Source organism: Cydia splendana, chromosome 2, assembly GCF_910591565.1.
Source record: "Cydia splendana chromosome 2, ilCydSple1.2, whole genome shotgun sequence".
Taxonomy (NCBI): Eukaryota; Metazoa; Arthropoda; class Insecta; order Lepidoptera; family Tortricidae; genus Cydia; species Cydia splendana.
Window position 1 is genome coordinate 11,976,208 of NC_085961.1, and position 18,859 is coordinate 11,995,066.

General features: G+C 38.4%; 1 protein-coding gene and 1 long non-coding RNA gene across 2 annotated transcripts in view; both read right to left on the reverse strand.

The window, feature by feature from the left end:
• Positions 1-18,859, reverse strand: part of LOC134804118 (uncharacterized) — an 805,015-nt gene that overhangs the window by 689,952 nt on the left and 96,204 nt on the right. The window lies entirely within an intron of this gene.
• The window catches only part of LOC134803971 (uncharacterized), a 460,442-nt gene that overhangs the window by 68,829 nt on the left and 372,754 nt on the right, over positions 1-18,859 (reverse strand). The gene's annotated exons all lie outside the window — the stretch shown is intronic.

Sequence of the window (18,859 nt, forward strand, 5' to 3'; positions counted from 1 at the left end):
ACGTCCGTCCGTCCGTCCGTCCGTCCGTCCGTCCGTCCGTCCGTCCGTCCGTCCGTCCGTCCGTCTGTCTGTCACCAGGCTGTATCTCACGAACCGTGATAGCTAGACAGTTGAAATTTTCACAGATGATGTATTTCTGTTGCCGCTATAACAACAAATACTAAAAACAGAATAAAATAAAGATTTAAATGGGGCTCCCATACAACAAACGTGATTTTTGACCAAAGTTAAGCAACGTCGGGAGTGGTCAGTACTTGGATGGGTGACCGTTTTTTTTGCTTTTTTTTTCGTTTTTTTTTGCATTATGGTACGGAACCCTTCGTGCGCGAGTCCGACTCGCACTTGCCCGGTTTTTGGTTTTAATCGTGTGTCGATAGATGGCAGTAAATTTACTGTGACTACAAAATTTACTATGACAATAACCCTGTAGGTATATATCTATATTATCTTTGCTCTTACTGTGCATTATTAGGTCTCATTCTCTCTCTGAGTCTTGCGACATGTGCAATGCAAATACACATTGGGCAGGTGCAATACCACCCTTATAGTTCGTTTTTTTTAGCATTAGAAAGAACTTGCAAGAAGGTAAGCGATCTTGACATGTCTTTTAATTGAAAAACGCTTTTTAAAATTCAAATACTATTACTTATGAAAGCAGAAGAATATAAATGATCGTATTAGATTCATAATTGTTACATATTTGCCGTAACTTATTTTTAAAATGTGTTTTTCAATTAAAAGACACATCAAGATTGTTTACCTAATTTCTAATGCTAAAAAAAACGAACTATAGTACTTAATAACCTACCCTCTACCCTATAATTAGAATGTCGAGTGATCGCGAAGCCCGAGCAAAGTGTCTCCTTTTCAACTTGGGCAAAAATACTTTCGTATATCCGACTGTTCTCTACAGGCCGCATTTCTCAACCCATTCTTCTGAAATTATGTAATCAATTTTATTACCTATCTTTAGTTTCAAAAATGGTTTCAAAAGGAGCCAGCGCACAGATCCGTTAGTTGTTAATTTATTAATGCAGGGTGTTACGACTGTTACGCCACAAGCAAAGGTACTCTAATAATAATATGTAGGTAAGTAAAACCCCACAGACGGCGCTTTGAACGGGTTAAAATAAGCTTAAGTGTATAAATGTGTTAAATGGTGAACCCTTGTTTATTCTGCTACGCCACTGAACCAGGATGTTGCTGCTTTCAATTATTTGGTTTAACGTGTTGACTACACTTTATGCTTATCAACGCACCAATACTGGTAAGATTTATTAATTATTTTTATTGTAGATAAGTATTTAATATTAGAAACTATTACGGCTGTAGCTGGCAATATTATAATTTGTAGGCAGTTTTTCAACAAAATACCTTGGTCTGTGTGAATTGGTTATGAAATTTACAAAAAAATAAATAGTAGTAGAATAGGCAAAGATGCCTACTCATTTATTTTTAGGAAGCCCTAAACGCTTGGGGTTATAAGACCTTCGCGTCTGATGTGCATATTGTGCAAATGTGAACTATTGCTCCAGGCTTTTGGCTTGGTTGGGCAGTTGTAGACTTTGCTAATGTTCTACGTACTATCTACGTATATAAAACCATTGAGTAGGCACGGCACTTACCATGCCAGGATTTATGGATTTCCTTGCAGGTGATGAATTATCGTCTCGTATTTTGTACGGGGCAAGGGCCAACATAAGTGACTATCCATTCTTCGCCACCCTCTCACATTGTGGGGCCGCCATCATCTCAGACCGGTGGCTGGTCACAGCGGCTCACTGCGTTATTAAGTAAGGAAACTGCAGTTGGCTCTTTAAAAATAACTGATGAAGTAACATCACCCAACAATAAATAATTATGTAGACTATAAATAAATGACGATCGCTTATGCTCTACCCTCTCTATAGTTCGTTTGTTTTAGCATTAGAAAGAACTTGAAAGAAGGTAAGCGATCTTGACATGTCTTTTAATTGAAAAACGCATTTCAAAAATCAGTAACTATTAATTATGAAAGCAGAAGTATATAAATGATCGTATTAGATTCATAATTGTTACATATTTGCCGTAACTTATTTTTAAAATGTGTTTTTCAATTAAAAGACACATCAAGATTGTTTACCTCATTTCTAATGCTAATGGCTCCTCTTCACGTTGGGCCAACGCCAACGCCAACGAGGGACGCATTTATGCGTTAGAGGGAGCAAGTGATATTGCTATCTCATTCTACCGCATGGCTGCGTCCCTCGTTGGCGTTGGCGTTGGCCCAACGTGAAGAGGAGCCATAAAAAAACGAACTATAATACTGCGCTTCCATTGCTATTCAAACCAAAGCACACAGACAAATGTCCTCACATAGCGTAATATGTTTTTCAATAGTAACAGCGGCCCGGTATGGGTTGGGGGCGAAAGTTTTCAAAGCAGCCAACGTTACATGTACAATAAAGCAGTCGTCCATCCTCAATACAAGGAAATTATTTTTAACATTCCTATCAATGATATTGCGCTGCTAAAGCTGTCTCGACCGTTGACGTTCACCAGCACAGTAAAAGCAATAACACTACCGAAACAAGACTATGAACGGAATACCATCCATGCATTTGCTGGGAAGGGGACTAACGAGGTAAATTCGTTGCTGGAAAGCAATAATGCTGTAACTCGCACTACAATTGTATTGCGGGTTACACCATTAATTGCTTTACAGCGACGATTATTTTTATTTCAATAACTACACAGTGCGCTATGATCCATTGTATAATCACACCCTATGTAAACTTAGGTAGGTACACCTTATTTTACCTAACTTTTGTTATTTCAGAGGAGGCAAATGTCCAAATACCTGATGACAATGAATGTCCGCACTGTAAAACAAGAGGAGTGTTTATCTCACCTACCTATTTATCTGCGTTCCCATTTAAAACCATATTTGAATTATTTGTCAAAAGTCACTATTTGTTCTGCAAGGACGGCAGATAAACCTGGGATATGCTTTGTGAGTGTGTAAAGAATTATATCGACTAATATCTAATAGGTAATTTATCGGAAAACTCTTCAAACTGAGTGTTTAACTCATAAGTCAGATTCTAGCACCTAAATCGATGTGTGCAAGAAAACCCCGCATCAAGGTGGATCGATGATTAACGCTCAGCTGAAAGGGCGGTCGTTGTGGTGATCCTTGGTAAAGACCAATGTCCAGTAAAGAGTACCTATCGAAGCGTAGGTATAATATACCTTGAACGTAATAGAGGACTCTCACATGACCTAGGTATTGTTACATCAGAACCTCACAATTAATCTAAGATCCATGTTCTAATATTAAGTTTATTTTCCCCAGGGTGACTCCGGCAGTCCTCTCGTCCGTAATAACACCCTCGTAGGAATCGCGTCCTACATATCGGACACAAATTGCAGGAGGGCTAAACTCGGCTTGTTCGCCAATGTCGCTCCCTTCGTGAACTGGATTACATCCGTCACTGGAGTTGAATAACAACAATTAGTTTATACTTACCATTGCATTTTTTATTATTATTGTGCCTAATCATCCCTGTGGTGTTCATCAATAAATAAGCAGATGGCTGGCAACACTGGTGCGCATGATGGCGGCCGCTGTGTTACGGGCGCTCTGTATGGACCGAATAATAAATTGTTTTATTTACCTATAATAAATATAATTCCTCTAAAAGTAAACTAGATTAATGATGTTAAGTGAACATCACAAGTGGCGACGAGGTAAAACCGTGAGTACCTATGAAATTCGCAAATTGCAAATTGATGAAATATTGGCGCCATATTGGTTAATTTGTAAACAGGGCCGACGATTTGCAAAACGAACGCATGTATATCAGAACAAAATAAAGTACAAAACAATGAAATCGTGAGAAATACAAGATATGAGTGACTTTCAGATGCCTGTAATGGGTGTAACTCGGAGGCGTCTGAGGATTAGGAAATGGTGTATGGTTCTTTTGGACATTCAACCAAATAAAGTACATTGGTAGATGACAAATGTTGAATTTTATAATACAGTCTGTTGAAATAATAGAGCAATTCGTCAAAATTAATTTGATAATATAGAAATACCTAAGTATATGGAAATACAATACAAGATTAAGTTATAACTAAAAGTTATTTTTCTTTTTAAAAGGGAAGAATGGATAATTGTATCAAATATTAGATTCCTTATCTATTTCATATGGTAAAATACAAGATGTTCTATAAAATAATAACTTGTATTTTGTAGCAGTTTCTGTTTCAAATACTTCTTTACATTTTATGCAAGAATACATGTACCTATGTAGTTGCCTTGCAAACTATAAACGATGTACATATTCACCAGCAAAATATAAATTTACTTGTTTCCATATTTCCAAAAGGTCTAAGTACCTGCTGTAGGTACTGCATAGTAAAGTCTGTTTTGTGCTTGGAGTATGATGGTCAAACTAAGAACATTTGTGTTGACCTTTAACGGATCTCATGTAAACATTAATGATTCTCAAAATATACTGGCACAAATGATATAATTAATTACAATGTTTGTCATCTAGGCTATTCAATTCAAGATCTATGAGCGATTGCAGTGATTGTGTGTACATATATATGTACATAAAAATGCCAACAAGTTATTGGCTTAGGCTGATGCCGAAAGTATGATGTTAACAACTTGTACGCCAAGTTGTAAGACAACATCATAAACCCCATAAAATGATGGGAAAAAATCGTTTGAAACGAAAAATGTCAAAATGACTACTGGCTGTTGCCGAAATGATGATGTTAACGATTTGTACGCCAAGTCGTAAAGGATAACATCATCAACCCCATAAAATGATGGGAACTAATGGTTGATCATGAATCAACAAGATGGTTAATGGGAAATTTCCATACCTACATATATTATGATGTTAAGGAACTCATATGGTTGAGTTTGCAAAGTAATAGCAACATTTAATGATGTAATAAATAATATACTTAATACCATGAGTAAATGGAACGTAAAGAAGTGAATGTGAGTTGTATTGTACTTTATTAGTTCTTAACAAATCCTGTAATGTGAAGCTGGCAAACACAAATTTGTTAGTAACATGGAATAGAAAAACTACTCAACCTTTCTTTGGGTGCTAGTTCTAGCGTAAGACAAAGACAGTATGATTTTGTCTCTCTATGGTTGAAATGAGACAGTCCCTGGCTAAACTATCTATAGTACTATAGAGTCCATTGCTACTGTCAGATGTCACAGATGTGTCACTTTTGACACTTGACAGATAGAGATTGTTTCAGAACAATGTTGTGTGTTTAGTTAAATGTTAATAAATAAAAGTAATGTTCCAGATTAGATTCAAGACAATATTGAATCTACTAGATTCTTATATGTACTCCAGGAATGTGTAACTGTGCTCGTTACAGTTTTGTGGCAAACATGGACTAACAGGTTGTGTAAGTTTTCAGGTTTCTTGACCATCACCAGATTTTCCAAACTTACGGAGCAAAATGTAGACATTGGATGTTGTTGCAAGTGTTAAAATCATGGATATGTCACAATATGTCCTAAATATAATATAAAAAAGTATAGTTTAACACATTCAGACTAGCAACTAAAATAAGTACAATGTTGTTAACTATATAATTATATTTGCAAGACGTCTATATAGGTGTTGTACGACATTTTCGAAGAAATATCAGTGACCAGAAATGGAGACTGGCTTAGCAGCGTGAAGTATAAAGATCTCATCACATATGGTATGTTACGAGCCATGTTTGGAAAGTATATTGTACAACCCTAAATGTCTGGAAATAGGGTAAGTGTAAGTAAAAGAAAATCTCAATGAAGTTTTTATTTAACCTAACTAGTGACTATGACAGAACTGTCAAATCATGAATGTCAGTGATTCAAGTCACATTGTCGAAATCAAAAACAAATTGGACATATCGGTATTCATATTTTGGACTTGTATCATTTGCATTTGTAAAAGTACTGCTTTACTGCCTGCCTGTATATGAAATAATAAATACATTAGGTCCGGTGGTATAAAATCATCTTTTGTAAGGGATTATATGTTGTACCCTTATTAAACTCAATAATTCATGAAAATGTGTACATTACAAAGTAGCAATGAATATATGTGGTAAAATTACATGATATTAGCATTACTTAATCCGAATTATTTAAATGGATGTCAAAACAAACATCATTAGAATCCCCAATAAAATACATTTTTTATGGTCATACATTTATGCTTGTTATGCTATTTTAGCAAAACACACCCTTACAAGACAAACCATCCTACCAAAGCTGTTATCAAGCAAAACTGATTTAAAAAAAAAAAAAAGTTGTATACTGCTTAAATATACTACCAGTCAACAAGTCTACTGTATTAGTCAAGAATGACAAGATCAAATTATTAGTCCATCAACTTGATTAGTGATTAATGGTTCACAACAGACAACTGTTTGAATTTCTCATACCTACTCTCTCTTCCTCGCGTTATCCCGGCATTTTGCCACGGCTCATGGGAGCCTGGGGTCCGCTTGACAGCTAATCCCAAGAATTTACGTAGGCACTAGTTTTTACGGAAGCGACTGCCATCTGACCTTCCAAACCAGAGGGGAAACTAGGCTTATTGGGATAATTGCTAGTATACATTGTAATACAATTTAATTTTAAAGAAAGAGAGAGGAAATAGATAATAATAATAAATGTCATGTATGTAAATACTAATAAGTAAGAAACAGTTATTGTTACAGATGTTACATGTTATTGATGTGTCAGTGAGCAGTCTACCTTAACCATGTTAAGGACTATATTAGACTCTAGTAAAAATATATATTGTACTGTGGTCTAACATCACTCATTGTTCTTAACATATGATGGCTGGCTAGATAATATATAGTTGTAATCAGACTGTAAACATATTAAAGAGGCTATCTGTATTGTAGTTGTTACTTTAAAAATTTATATGTTACTTGATTACTTATAACAGCAATTAGAAAATTAATTAACTATTAGTAGTTTAGTCATATGTATGGACTTGTGATATTGTAAACTTCCTATTTTACTACACCCTTTTCAGGGTCCATGTATATGTATGTAAAATACCTGGTATGCAAATAAATATCTCTATTTATCTATCTTTGTATACTAAAGGGTATATTTACAAGGAATAAGGTTTCTAAGACTATGTGGAAAGCTGTAAGTTTACTTATTTGTAATCGGAGTATCGACTTCTTCATATTTATCATTATATAAACACTGAGTTATAAAAGTGTGTCGTGATTTAAGAGTTTAATAGTTATGTCAGTGTCTGTAAATGCATTGTTCAAATTGTTATCACTCAATTGGTTAAAGCTAAATGCTGATTAGAAATGTGTTGTGTTGCAAGTTAATTTTGGTTGTACAGTACTGTACAATGATTCATTTTATGTATTCTCCTACAATTTCAAATTTGTTAAAAAGGAAGAGATGTGGTGTTCATCAATAAATAAGCAGATGGCTGGCAACACTGGTGCGCATGATGGCGGCCGCTGTGTTACGGGCGCTCTGTATGGACCGAATAATAAATTGTTTTATTTACCTATAATAAATATAATTCCTCTAAAAGTAAACTAGATTAATGATGTTAAGTGAACATCACAATCCCTAACCTTGCATTGTCAGTTGACCGCTGATTTCCCTAGCATTATTTGCATTGTGGCGCACAATTCAATCATCATTCATCAATCTTTTCTTCGAACGAGCGAGCGAAGCGAACGAAGTTCTTACATTCGACTTGGGACACGCGGCTGGCTAGGGGCACGTCCCGGCATTTCGATGTTTTTAAGCTGAGCTATCAGAGGATAGTTTGATACTCAAGAACTTAAGTAATTTTGTTCTAATTTAAATGATATTGGGTAAACGTGTAGTTGAGGGCATTATATTTTAGTCATTAAATTATGAGCAGGCTCGATCAATGGGTCAATTGAGCTAGAAGAGCTTAGAAGGCTAAAAAGCTATTTGTGAGGGGTCTTGCTATTCTGGTCATCTTTTTGCAAGAAAGTATGGTCGTGTTTGGTATCAAATGAAAGTGCTCGGCTTGCACTTTTATAATATCGTTTTTAAATTTACCGTTTTGAAATAATTAGCAAGATAAAAATAAACATAATATAGGTATTTGACATTTGACAGGAAATATTTCGGCTTACCATAGATACAGTATCAGTTAAGGGCTCCACAGACCTTGTAATATATCCACGCGATTTTTGATCCATTGCCACCTATAGTGGGACATAAAATCTCGGAGTAATTAACAATGGAGCCGCCATTAACAGGCGTTCCCCTCTGTCGAAAATAGGCGGCCAATGGTCAACCACATGTCAACCATATGTATGGACTGACGTTTATCTGACATGACGTAACTATACATTTGATGTGCCCCTCCCCCGCAAAAAATGGCATACTATTTTGTACCGAAAATTTTAGACATGGCGTCTCCGTTGGTTATATCCTCTAAGCATAAAATAGTAGAAATTAAATAAAATGGAACTCTAAAATTTCCATACTATAGTCGGTCAAAGAAGTTTGTCAGTAGAAAAAGGCGCGATATTCAAATTTTCTATGGGACGATAACCCTTCGCGCCTACATTTTTTAGCCGCTTTTTTCTACTGACGGAAATGGCTTGACACACTATAAATTGTTGCCATGTGTAAGCATTTTACGTCAAAAATGTGACAGCTACGTAGAAAGTGGCGCCCTCATTTATTAACCGACTTCCAAATATCAAAAGGAGGAGATTCGATTGTGATTTTTTTAATGTTTGCGTTATCCAATATTCATATCTCCGTCATTACTGGACCGATTTTGAAAATTATTTTTTTGATTATATGTATATTATTGTATATGCATACAGATTGGTCCCGTTTTTATCAAAACCCAGTTCTGATGATGGGATCCATGAGGAATCGAGGGAACTCCTCAAATCTTAAAGGCATACATATAGTGATTTATGTGTTTTATCAACAAATCAAGCATATACATTCAAAAACGTGACATTTGATGAAGTGGAACTGCTGATGATGATCAGAACGGAACTCTTCGATGAAGCATAGTTCACGTTTGGCGATTTGTCCTCTTCGTTATGTTCGTTAAGCAAGTTAAGTTTTCAAGCCACATTTTTGCCAAGCTCGAGGTCTGATGATGGTCTCCATGAGGAATCGAGGGAACTCCTGAAATTTTAAAGGCACGCGTATAGAGATTTGTGTATTTTCATCAGAAAATCAAGAATTTATGTACCTACATTAAAAACTGTCGCATTTGATGAAGTGGAACTGCTAATGATGATCAGAACAGATCTCTTCAATGACTACACGTTTGGTGATTTCGAATTTCGATTTTGACGGAGCTGGCCCTGGAGCCAGACCTGACCCGGATCCGGGCTCTTATCTGGACCTGAACCCAGACCTGGACCTCGACCTGGACCTGGTCCTGGACCCGGAACAGGACCCAGACCCAGACTCGGACCCAGACTCGGACCTTGACCCGGAAAACCACTGATACCTAAGCTAAATAGACCACTATGATTACCTACCATAAAATGTAGGTATATATAAAGTATAATGATGCCAAACTTACTAGCCCCTAAGTGGGTTAGGTTAGGTTTGAACTGCGATCCTCACAGAACCGAAAAAAAGTGGGTTAGGTTAGAACTGCGAGCCTTACAGAAATGAAATGCTACTAGAAATGTGGTTTTGGTTAGGTTCGAACTGCAATCCTCACAGAACCGAACTGCTATCAGAGAAGTGGGTTCGTGAGGCTAAAACTGCGACCCTTACAGAAACGAAATGCTACCTACTAGAAAAGTGGGTAGTTTTACCTCCTTTTCTACATAGTGTACACAATAATCTTTCACCGGCTCCCATAGAAGTCGGTTTTTTTTTTTTCTTGAAAATTATTTTCTACTATTTTATGTCGAACTATACGAGTAAGTAGGTGCAACAAAGTCAATCGCTCTATATAATTTTTGGCAAACCGCGAGTTCTCAGTTCGGGGCGAACTACTAGTTTAGGTATCTCACTAAGTATATCAATATCATACTTAGGAGATCTAAGGTCCACCACCTTGCATTTCGGAGACAAAGCAAACCGCTTGGAACAGGTGTTCCTGGGGGTGATCTGAGCTGATTAAGCCCGGTTGCCAAGAGGTTCCCCCCAGCAGGTGGGCAGGGGAGGGGGGGTAAAAGTGCCTCCGGCGCGCCTCACTCTAAGCTTTATATCTGCATACATCTCGCAACTATATCAAGTTTGGTGTCTTTTTCGTGTAATTCGAGGATGAAGAATTCAGTTCTGTGACTAAATTTTCACTCACCCATACAAAAAATTCGAGAAATTCAAAATTCAAAAAAAATCCTTTAATTTTTTTTTCGTAAATCCTCTAAAAAAATTTAACTATGAGGATTTGCTCTAGAAAAAAAATACCTGTGAATAGCCCAGTTATCCTACTATACAGAATAGTAAACTTGTCAAACATTTTTTTTCATAACTCTGTTAAAAAAAAATGTTTTGTGTCGCGCGGCGTACCTGCATTGTAAGAGCGGTATGCAGCGTTTAGGATTTTTAAGTATGTTTAGATGATTTCTGATAAGTTGTTATTCTTCTGGTTGTAGATTACATTAATAAATTACTTCTGGAAGTGATATATATACAAATATAAATTAAATATATAAATAAAGATGTTGGGAAAACTTTCGCCAACAGAGTTAAGTATTATAAATGTGATAAAATTAACATTATTATTTGCATGTCTTTTCCATATCTCGGGACCATGGGGTCCCGGACCTTTGGGAGGCGTACGTGGGGACGAAGCCAACAGCGCAGAGGCCCTTTAAGGCACGTTAATCTAAAAGCAAGGGATACATGTGGTGGATACTATCCCCGAACGCACAATGTGATACATCCGGAGATGGTCCCCGCCAGGTGCAAAGACTATTACAGTGCAGCACTTTTGTGCTGCGATGGGAACTAAGGTCATGGGCTACAGATTTGAAAGTTGGATGGACTGGATAATGGGCTATGGGAGAGACTAGCGGACACCTGCCGTGACAATCAGTCTCAAAATTTGAAATGACAGGTGGTGACTCGCCAACTTATTGAGTGGGCCCCGCAATGGCCGCACGCACAGTGCGACAACAGGGCAACACTTTGGAGTGGCTGTGAGGTTGTCGAGAGGTGAGTCTGCGGTAGCCAGATCCCGGTAATCCGTTCAGCCGGCGTTATGACATTTTACACTTCCAACCTGGAGCATAGGTCCCGCTCTTGCGACTCCATTCTGGCCGGCCAATCAAGGCAAGCACAGAGGCGAGGGTCAGATGACAGGGCCATCTGGAATAGGGGTCCGCGGTGTCGTCACTCACCGTCAGCTCGCCACAAGCTGCCCCCGCGGGACATTATTATTATTATTGTGGTGTTGTGGGCCTTTGAGTGTCGCATTGACCAGCATTGATTTATTGTGACGGCCCTTTAAGTTCATTACTAATGCCCGTTGCATCCAGAAAGTTCCAGATTCTTTGGGCCGTAATGTTTTGTACCTCATAGGATTGCACTACGTGTCGCCCTAGGTAGGTACTTCTTTTTGACATTAGTAGTCCACAAGAACAGAGAATGTGCATTGCAGTCTCCTCTGACTCCTGACAGAACCTGCATGTCGCATCTTGTTTCTTGCCAATTTGAAACATATATGTTTGTTCAACTTGCAGTGTCCAGTCAGTATTCTGGTCACCGCGCAGGTTTTGTGCCTTTTGAGTCTTAAAAGCTCCTTAGCAGTTTTGCTGTTGAACCCTTTGATCAGAGCTTTCGAGTGTTCTTGTCCTTTAACGAACTTCCACCAATCGATTGCTCTCGTTTTTTCTAAGTTGCTGAGCAGAGAATATGCATCTCGTTTTGTGCTTCCACAGAAGGGTTCTGGGCCCACCAGGGGTGTGTCTGCGCCCTTTCTAGCAAGTTCGTCCACTTCTTCGTTTCCGTTTATGTCGGAGTGCCCTGGTACCCATCTAAGTGTAACTTTGTTGGAGTAAACCAGTGCATTTAGGTTTGTTTTACAGTTCTGGACTAGTTTTGAGTTTGACTCAAGGGATTCTAGTGCCAGCGGAGCAGCCTGGCTGTCTGAGTTGATGTAGATAAGCTGGTGTCTTAGGTTTCTATCCAGGTTGATCTCCGCACATTTGTTGGGGTAAGTAATATAAGACATAAGAACTTATACTATAATATTCATATTATATACGCTCATATTGTATAAGTTTGTTTTGTATACCGTTCAAGGTGTATAACGAACGTTAGATATAACATCAAAATATCTATTTTTGTTAAGTATAACGTTATTTAAGAATAATATCATTGTATATAACGATCATTATGTATAACGTTCATAATATCTCAGATTTATTAGGGCGAGCGAAGCGAGCCCTATCACTAATCGACGAACTATGCATTCTTGTGGTACACTTTACGGAAAAACTACTGCACTGTTAGGTTTGAAATTTAACATAGTAATTTAAATTCATGTCTAGATGTGTTATCAAACATAAAAATATCATTTTATAAACCTAAAAAAATAAAATAAAGTAATAACACTTTGTATTACTACTAGCGCCATCTGTTGGCAAAATGATGAATTAACATTCGTGCTAGTGTTAATTATTTCTTTCTCTAACAGATGGCGTTAGTAATAAATAAATAAATAAATATTGGACATTCTTATACAAATTGACTACTTAAGAAGGCTTGTGTTGTGGGTATTCAGACAATACGATACCTAATATGTGGTGTTTTCAAGTTTAATAATGTCGATGGCGCTTACGCCATTAACAACGATTAATACCAAAGTGGGTACAATTTTGGATTCAACCCACCTCGCTTCACTTGGTTTGATTCCCATTTTAGCAATTAAGTTTTTGTGAATACCTACTAGAACAATCAATCTTGCTGTATATTTACTGCGGAGGTCAATTTACTCGTATGTTTTGTGACGCTGACGATGTGATGATCAGTCATGTTGTGTTAGCAAACTTAAATCGGGTATTTTCAGTTCGAGATACAGTTTTAGCGCCATTAATTTATTACGTAAGACGATTTTGGGGAGGAGGGGGGGTCGAACATATCTTATTTTTTCTTACAAGGGGTCACAAAGATGCGATATTTTTTTTTAATTTCTATGAAATTATGACGTTTAAAATAATACTTCCACGCTCTATGCTATCAAACACGGTGCAGAGTTAGCTTAAACGAGCTCAAGTACCTTTGTACAGGTACAAATAAACATTCATAAAAATATTTTTTTGAAAATAAATTATATTGGTGGCTGGACGGGGTCAGCCTATTCTTATTATTTCTTACATATGGATGGGAGGGGGTCAAAAGCTAGCAAAAATTGTCTTACGTAATTAATGAATGGCGCCTTTAGTGTTACTATTGCTTGGAACTGCTAAAATTATAAATAAAGATAAGCATAATTAATACAAACTTCAGTGACTTAGGGCCGATACAGACGGACTACAACCCGACTGCAACTTGTATGGGAACTGCACGCCAATCGAAACGTCGGCGTGCAGTTCAGCAAAATGACCCAGTACCCCGGCAGTACCTAGTGGAACTCAGGTTTGGTGTAACAAAGGCACATTATGGTTTGGTCATCCGACTCATCTTGATGAACACTTAGGAGAGTAGTACCCAAGATAGAGCCGATGCCGAACCCTGGCAGTACCTAGTGGAGCTCGGGTTTGATGCAACATACATAGACACACGCTGTTTTGGTCATGCAACTCGTCTTGATGAGAACTTAGGAAAGTAGTACCCAAGATAGAGCTGATGCTGAACCCTGGCTGAACCTAGTGGAACTCGATCAGGTTTGATGCAACATAGACACACGCTATTTTGGACATCCGACTCATCATGATGAGCACTTGGGAGAACAGTACCCAAGATAGAACTCATGCTGAACCCTGGCAGTACCTGTCAGGTTTGTTGCAACATAGGCACACGCTGTTTTGGCCATCCGACTCGTCTTGATGAGCACTTAGGAGATTAGTACCCAAGATAGAGCTGATGCTGAACCCTGGCTGTTCCTAGTGGAACTCAGGTTTGGTGCAACATAGGCACACGCTGTTTTGGTCATCTGACACGTCTTAATGAGAACTTAGAAGAGCAGTACCCAAGATAGAGCTGATGCTGGACCCTGGCTGTACCTAGTGGAACTGTGTGTGTTAGTTTATGTGCGGAGCAGCGTGATTACCGCCAGTAGGTGTCCAGACGGGATAGTTTTTCGATCAATTGTGTGGAGTGGACGCAAAAATAAATTCAAGAACATTGGCTCGCTGACCCAACATTATGTAGGAAAGCCAGTTGGGTTCCTTACAAAAAGTACTGGGCGACCGTGTAGGATGTAATGCACTTATGAAATTGTATATTACGTGTGGATGATATTGGCAATTTGATTTTGTCGTCTGGACACGTTTTTAAAGGACAAAGTAAAAGCTGTAACAGACAGGCGTACCGGACAGCAACCGGTTCGGTACGTTAAGGTAGAAAACCTCCGCGAGCCCTTACAAAGCTCTGCTTTTTGCTAGTAATGTATATTACTCAATACACCTAACACCAAAATGCATAATGCTCGTAGAGAATAACCTAACCTAACCTACTTTTCTGGCAGCAGTTTGTTTTCTGTAGGGGTCGCAGTTCTAACCTAACCTAACCTACTTTTCTGGCAGCAGTTTGTTTTCTGTAGGGGTCGCAGTTCTAACCTAACCTAACCTACTTTTCTGGCAGCAGTTTGTTTTCTGTAGGGGTCGCAGTTCTAACCTAACCTAACCTACTTTTCTGGCAGCAGTTTGTTTTCTGTAGGGGTCGCAGTTCTAACCTAACCTAACCTACTTTTCTGTCAGCAGTTTGTTTTCTGTAGGGGTCGCAGTTCTAACCTAACCTAACCCACTTTTCTGGCAACTGTTTGTTTTCTGTAGGGGTCGCAGTTCTAACCTAACCTAACTACTTTTCTGGCAGCAGTTTGTTTTCTGTAGGGGTCGCAGTTCTAACCTAACCTAACCTACTTTTCTGGCAGCAGTTTGTTTTCTGTAGGGGTCGCAGTTCTAACCTAACCCACTTTTCTGGCAACTGTTTGTTTTCTGTAGGGGTCGCAGTTCTAACCTAACCTAACTACTTTTCTGGCAGCAGTTTGTTTTCTGTAGGGGTCGCAATTCTAACCTAACCTACTTTTCTAGCAGCAGTTTGTTTTCTGTAGGGGTCGCAGTTCTAACCTAACCTAACCTACTTTTCTGGCAGCAGTTTGTTTTCTGTAGAGGTCGCAGTTCTAACCTAACCTAACCTACTTTTCTGGCAACAGCTTGTTTTGTATAGGGGTAGCAGTTATAACCTATTTGGTATATCATACGCTATTATATTTTATACTCACTATACTAAAAGATAGTATATGCTATGATCAATATACGTTATGTATGTTATATAAACTGAATTTATAGTATTTGAGTGTTATATAAAAAATCATTATACAAAATGAGTATTATGTTAAATGACCGTTATTCCTAATAAAAATATTGATTTTGATGTTACAGCAAACGTTCATTATATCTTGTGAACGTTATTAATATGAAATTATATATTATGTAGTTATATCTCATGGGACGCAACCCATTTGTTGACGGCGAAGACTTCTGCCTGGAAGATTGAGGCCAATGTGCCCATGCTGACTCTAGCTCTGAGCTTAGATCTCTCACCATAGATCCCACATCCTACATCATTGCCTTTCTTGGAAGCATCTGTATATCAGATGTGGCTTCCCTCTTCGACGTACATTTGGTTGTTGATCCATTTGTCTCTAGGAGGTATTTCTACTGTGTACAGTTTGGTGAGATGACATTCGGTGTGAGCGTCATCAGTGGGCATGCTAAGGGCTCTATTCGCAAAAACCCAGGCCTTTAGATTGGTTAATGCCTGAGAGCGCCATTTTGGCCTGTTTAGCGTGCATATTCTGTAGACGCACTGCTTGGCCTCCTTTTGCACCTGCAAGTGGAGTGGTATGATGTCCAGCAGTGCATCTAGGGCCGCTCCCGGTGTCGAGGAGTAGGCGCCTGTTACTGTTAAACAAGCCGTGCGTTGCAGGCTGTTTAGAGTGTCTATTGCTGTCTTTTGGCTGGTTTTGTTACACCAGACTGCGGAGGCCGCTGTGTATAACCACATAACAATTTGGATCTTAAGCCCTATCTTGCTCCTGCCATTCGACAGCATGACCACATGGCCATTTTCACTTTTTGTATAATGTTTCTCAGGTGAGGGTTCCAAGTTAACTTTTGGTCAAAGGTGACCCCTAGATACTTGACCTCTGCCGAGAACGGTATTATTTGTCCATTAAGTCTTGGTTTTGTGAGTTTATCGAGCTTCCGTTTCCTTGTGAATGGTTAAATGGCTATTACAGTCTTGCTCGGATTAATGGACAAGTCATTTTCTCTACACCATTTGAATATTGTGTTTAGAGCTCCTTGCATTAGGTTGGATATTGTGTTGAGGCAAGGGCCTTTGACGATGACTACAAGGTCGTCGGCATATCCTTGTGTAGGTATCAAAGTCTTGGCCTGACATGATTGCAAGAAGTTGGTCCACTGCTAGGGTCCATAATAGTGGGGATAAAACGCCTCCTTGTAGGCACCCTTTAGTGGTATAAAATTCATGCTCTATATATAGTATTGATGGTCAGAGTGGCTACTCTGTTTGAGAGCATGCTGTGTACCCATCTGGTGGTTTCGTCTACTCCCTTTGATTTCATACCATTGAGTATGGTCTCTGTGGGCGTATTGTCGAAAGCACCTTCAACATCAAGGAACGCACATAGAGCGGTTTGCTTTGCCTCTAGGGTTTTCTGCACCTTGTCAACCTGGTTGAAAATTATTTCGGCGACACGGCGGTTTTTGGCGCACGGCGCGATTTGGTCTATGTTTGGGGACAGATTATAGCCCCTCAGCAACAGCCATTATGCCCTGCTGACTGGGGCTGGTCCAAACAACAAGTTTATTGGGAGCCCATATGGACAAGCCTACCTGCGGCGGCTGCTGCTTGTTTAGAGCTTATTCGTTGCCGCTGCAAAACAAAATGCGCAGGGAGGTGCAACTGCGTTAAAAAAACCTAAAATGCACAGTCCCATGGGCATGTAATGGCAATTACGAACAATATAATATCTTATTTTAACCCGCATTTTTTGTCAAACATCTCCTATGTTAATTTTATCACATCTATAATACTTAACTCTATTAGCGAAAGTTTTTCCAACATCTTTATTTATATATTTAATTTATATTTGTATATATATCACGTCCAGAAGTAATTTATTAATGTAATCTACCACCAGAAGAATAACAACTTATCAGAAATCATCTAAACATACTTAAAAATCCTAAACGTTGCATACCACTCTTACAATGCAAGTACGCCGCGCGACACAAAACATTTTTTTTAACAGAGTTATGAAAAAAAATGTTTGACAAGTTTACTATTCTGTATAGTAGGAGAGCTGGGCTATTCACAGGTATTTTTTTTCAAGAGCAAATCCTCATAGTATACATTTTGTAGAGGATTTTCGAAAAAAAAAAATCTAAAGATTGTTTTTGAATTTTGAATTTTTCGAATTTTTTGTATGGGTGAGTGAAAATTTAGTCACAGAAATGAATTCTTCATCCTCGAATTATACGAAAATGACACCAAACTTGATATAGTTGCGAGATGTATGCAGATATAAAGCTTAGAGTGAGGCGCGCCGGAGGCACTTTTACCCCCCCTCCCCTGCCCACCTACTGGGGGGAACCTCTTGGCAACCGGGCTTAATCAGCTCAGGTCACCCCCAGGAACACCTGTTCCAAGCGGTTTGCTTTGTCTCCAAAATGCAAGGTCCCCTTAGAAAACGGGACCTTAGATCTCCTGCTAACTGGGGCGAACTTCCGTTGAATCGAATCATTACTAGTCAAAATTTGACATTAGCAATCCACAGTTAATTGACAACCAAACCAAACCATTATAAACCTTAAAGTAATATAAAACAAAGTTGTTTTTTGTTAAATTATTGAACTATGTACCAAATGAACTATCCGCACTTGATGAACTTCAACTGTTGAATTGAAGTTGACGCGAAATCCGACAGTTGTACATGTCGAATAGGGGCCCTGGTTGTGTAGACTCAGCTTTAATTGGTATCGTGCACGTCTTGAAGTACTAAATAAGGGATAGGTAATCTATTATAAACAAACCGACTTCACAAAACAGTTTGAGATGCGGTTCAAATTATTAAAGACCATGCAATATTTGATAAGTTCCCTCAATTCCTTGTGAAATCATCATCAGGACCTTGATAATTGACATAAGTCATGCGGGACTTCAAACATTCAACCAAGTCATGCGGTCTGATAAGGGTCCATAATATCCTTATCCAATGGGACTAGGTATGTGAGAGTATGGGAAAAGCAAAATACACTCTACGCAGCAGTTTTAATTTTAATTAACCCTTAAACAGGTTGTGTATCTATAAGTACCACATAGCAAAAGATTTTTTTTTGGCGAGCTGAGTAAATACAACGATCGCAAAATGTCATTGCCGTAAAGTCTATTAAGTGGGTTATATCGGAACGTAAAAAAATCACAGGTGTAAAAACAAATTTGTTTGAAAATTTAGTTGTCAAGTTCAAATCGACAACAAATGGCAGTTTTTGTACGTTTCTCCCGCTGTATAAGTTCGCTACGCCGTAAAAAAGTACTGTAAGTATTTTGTTTTGTATTTTTATGGTAGATTATTAGATAACGTATGTGTAGTAAGTAGTAAGTCATAACTTACCTTAGTTATTGTTTTCT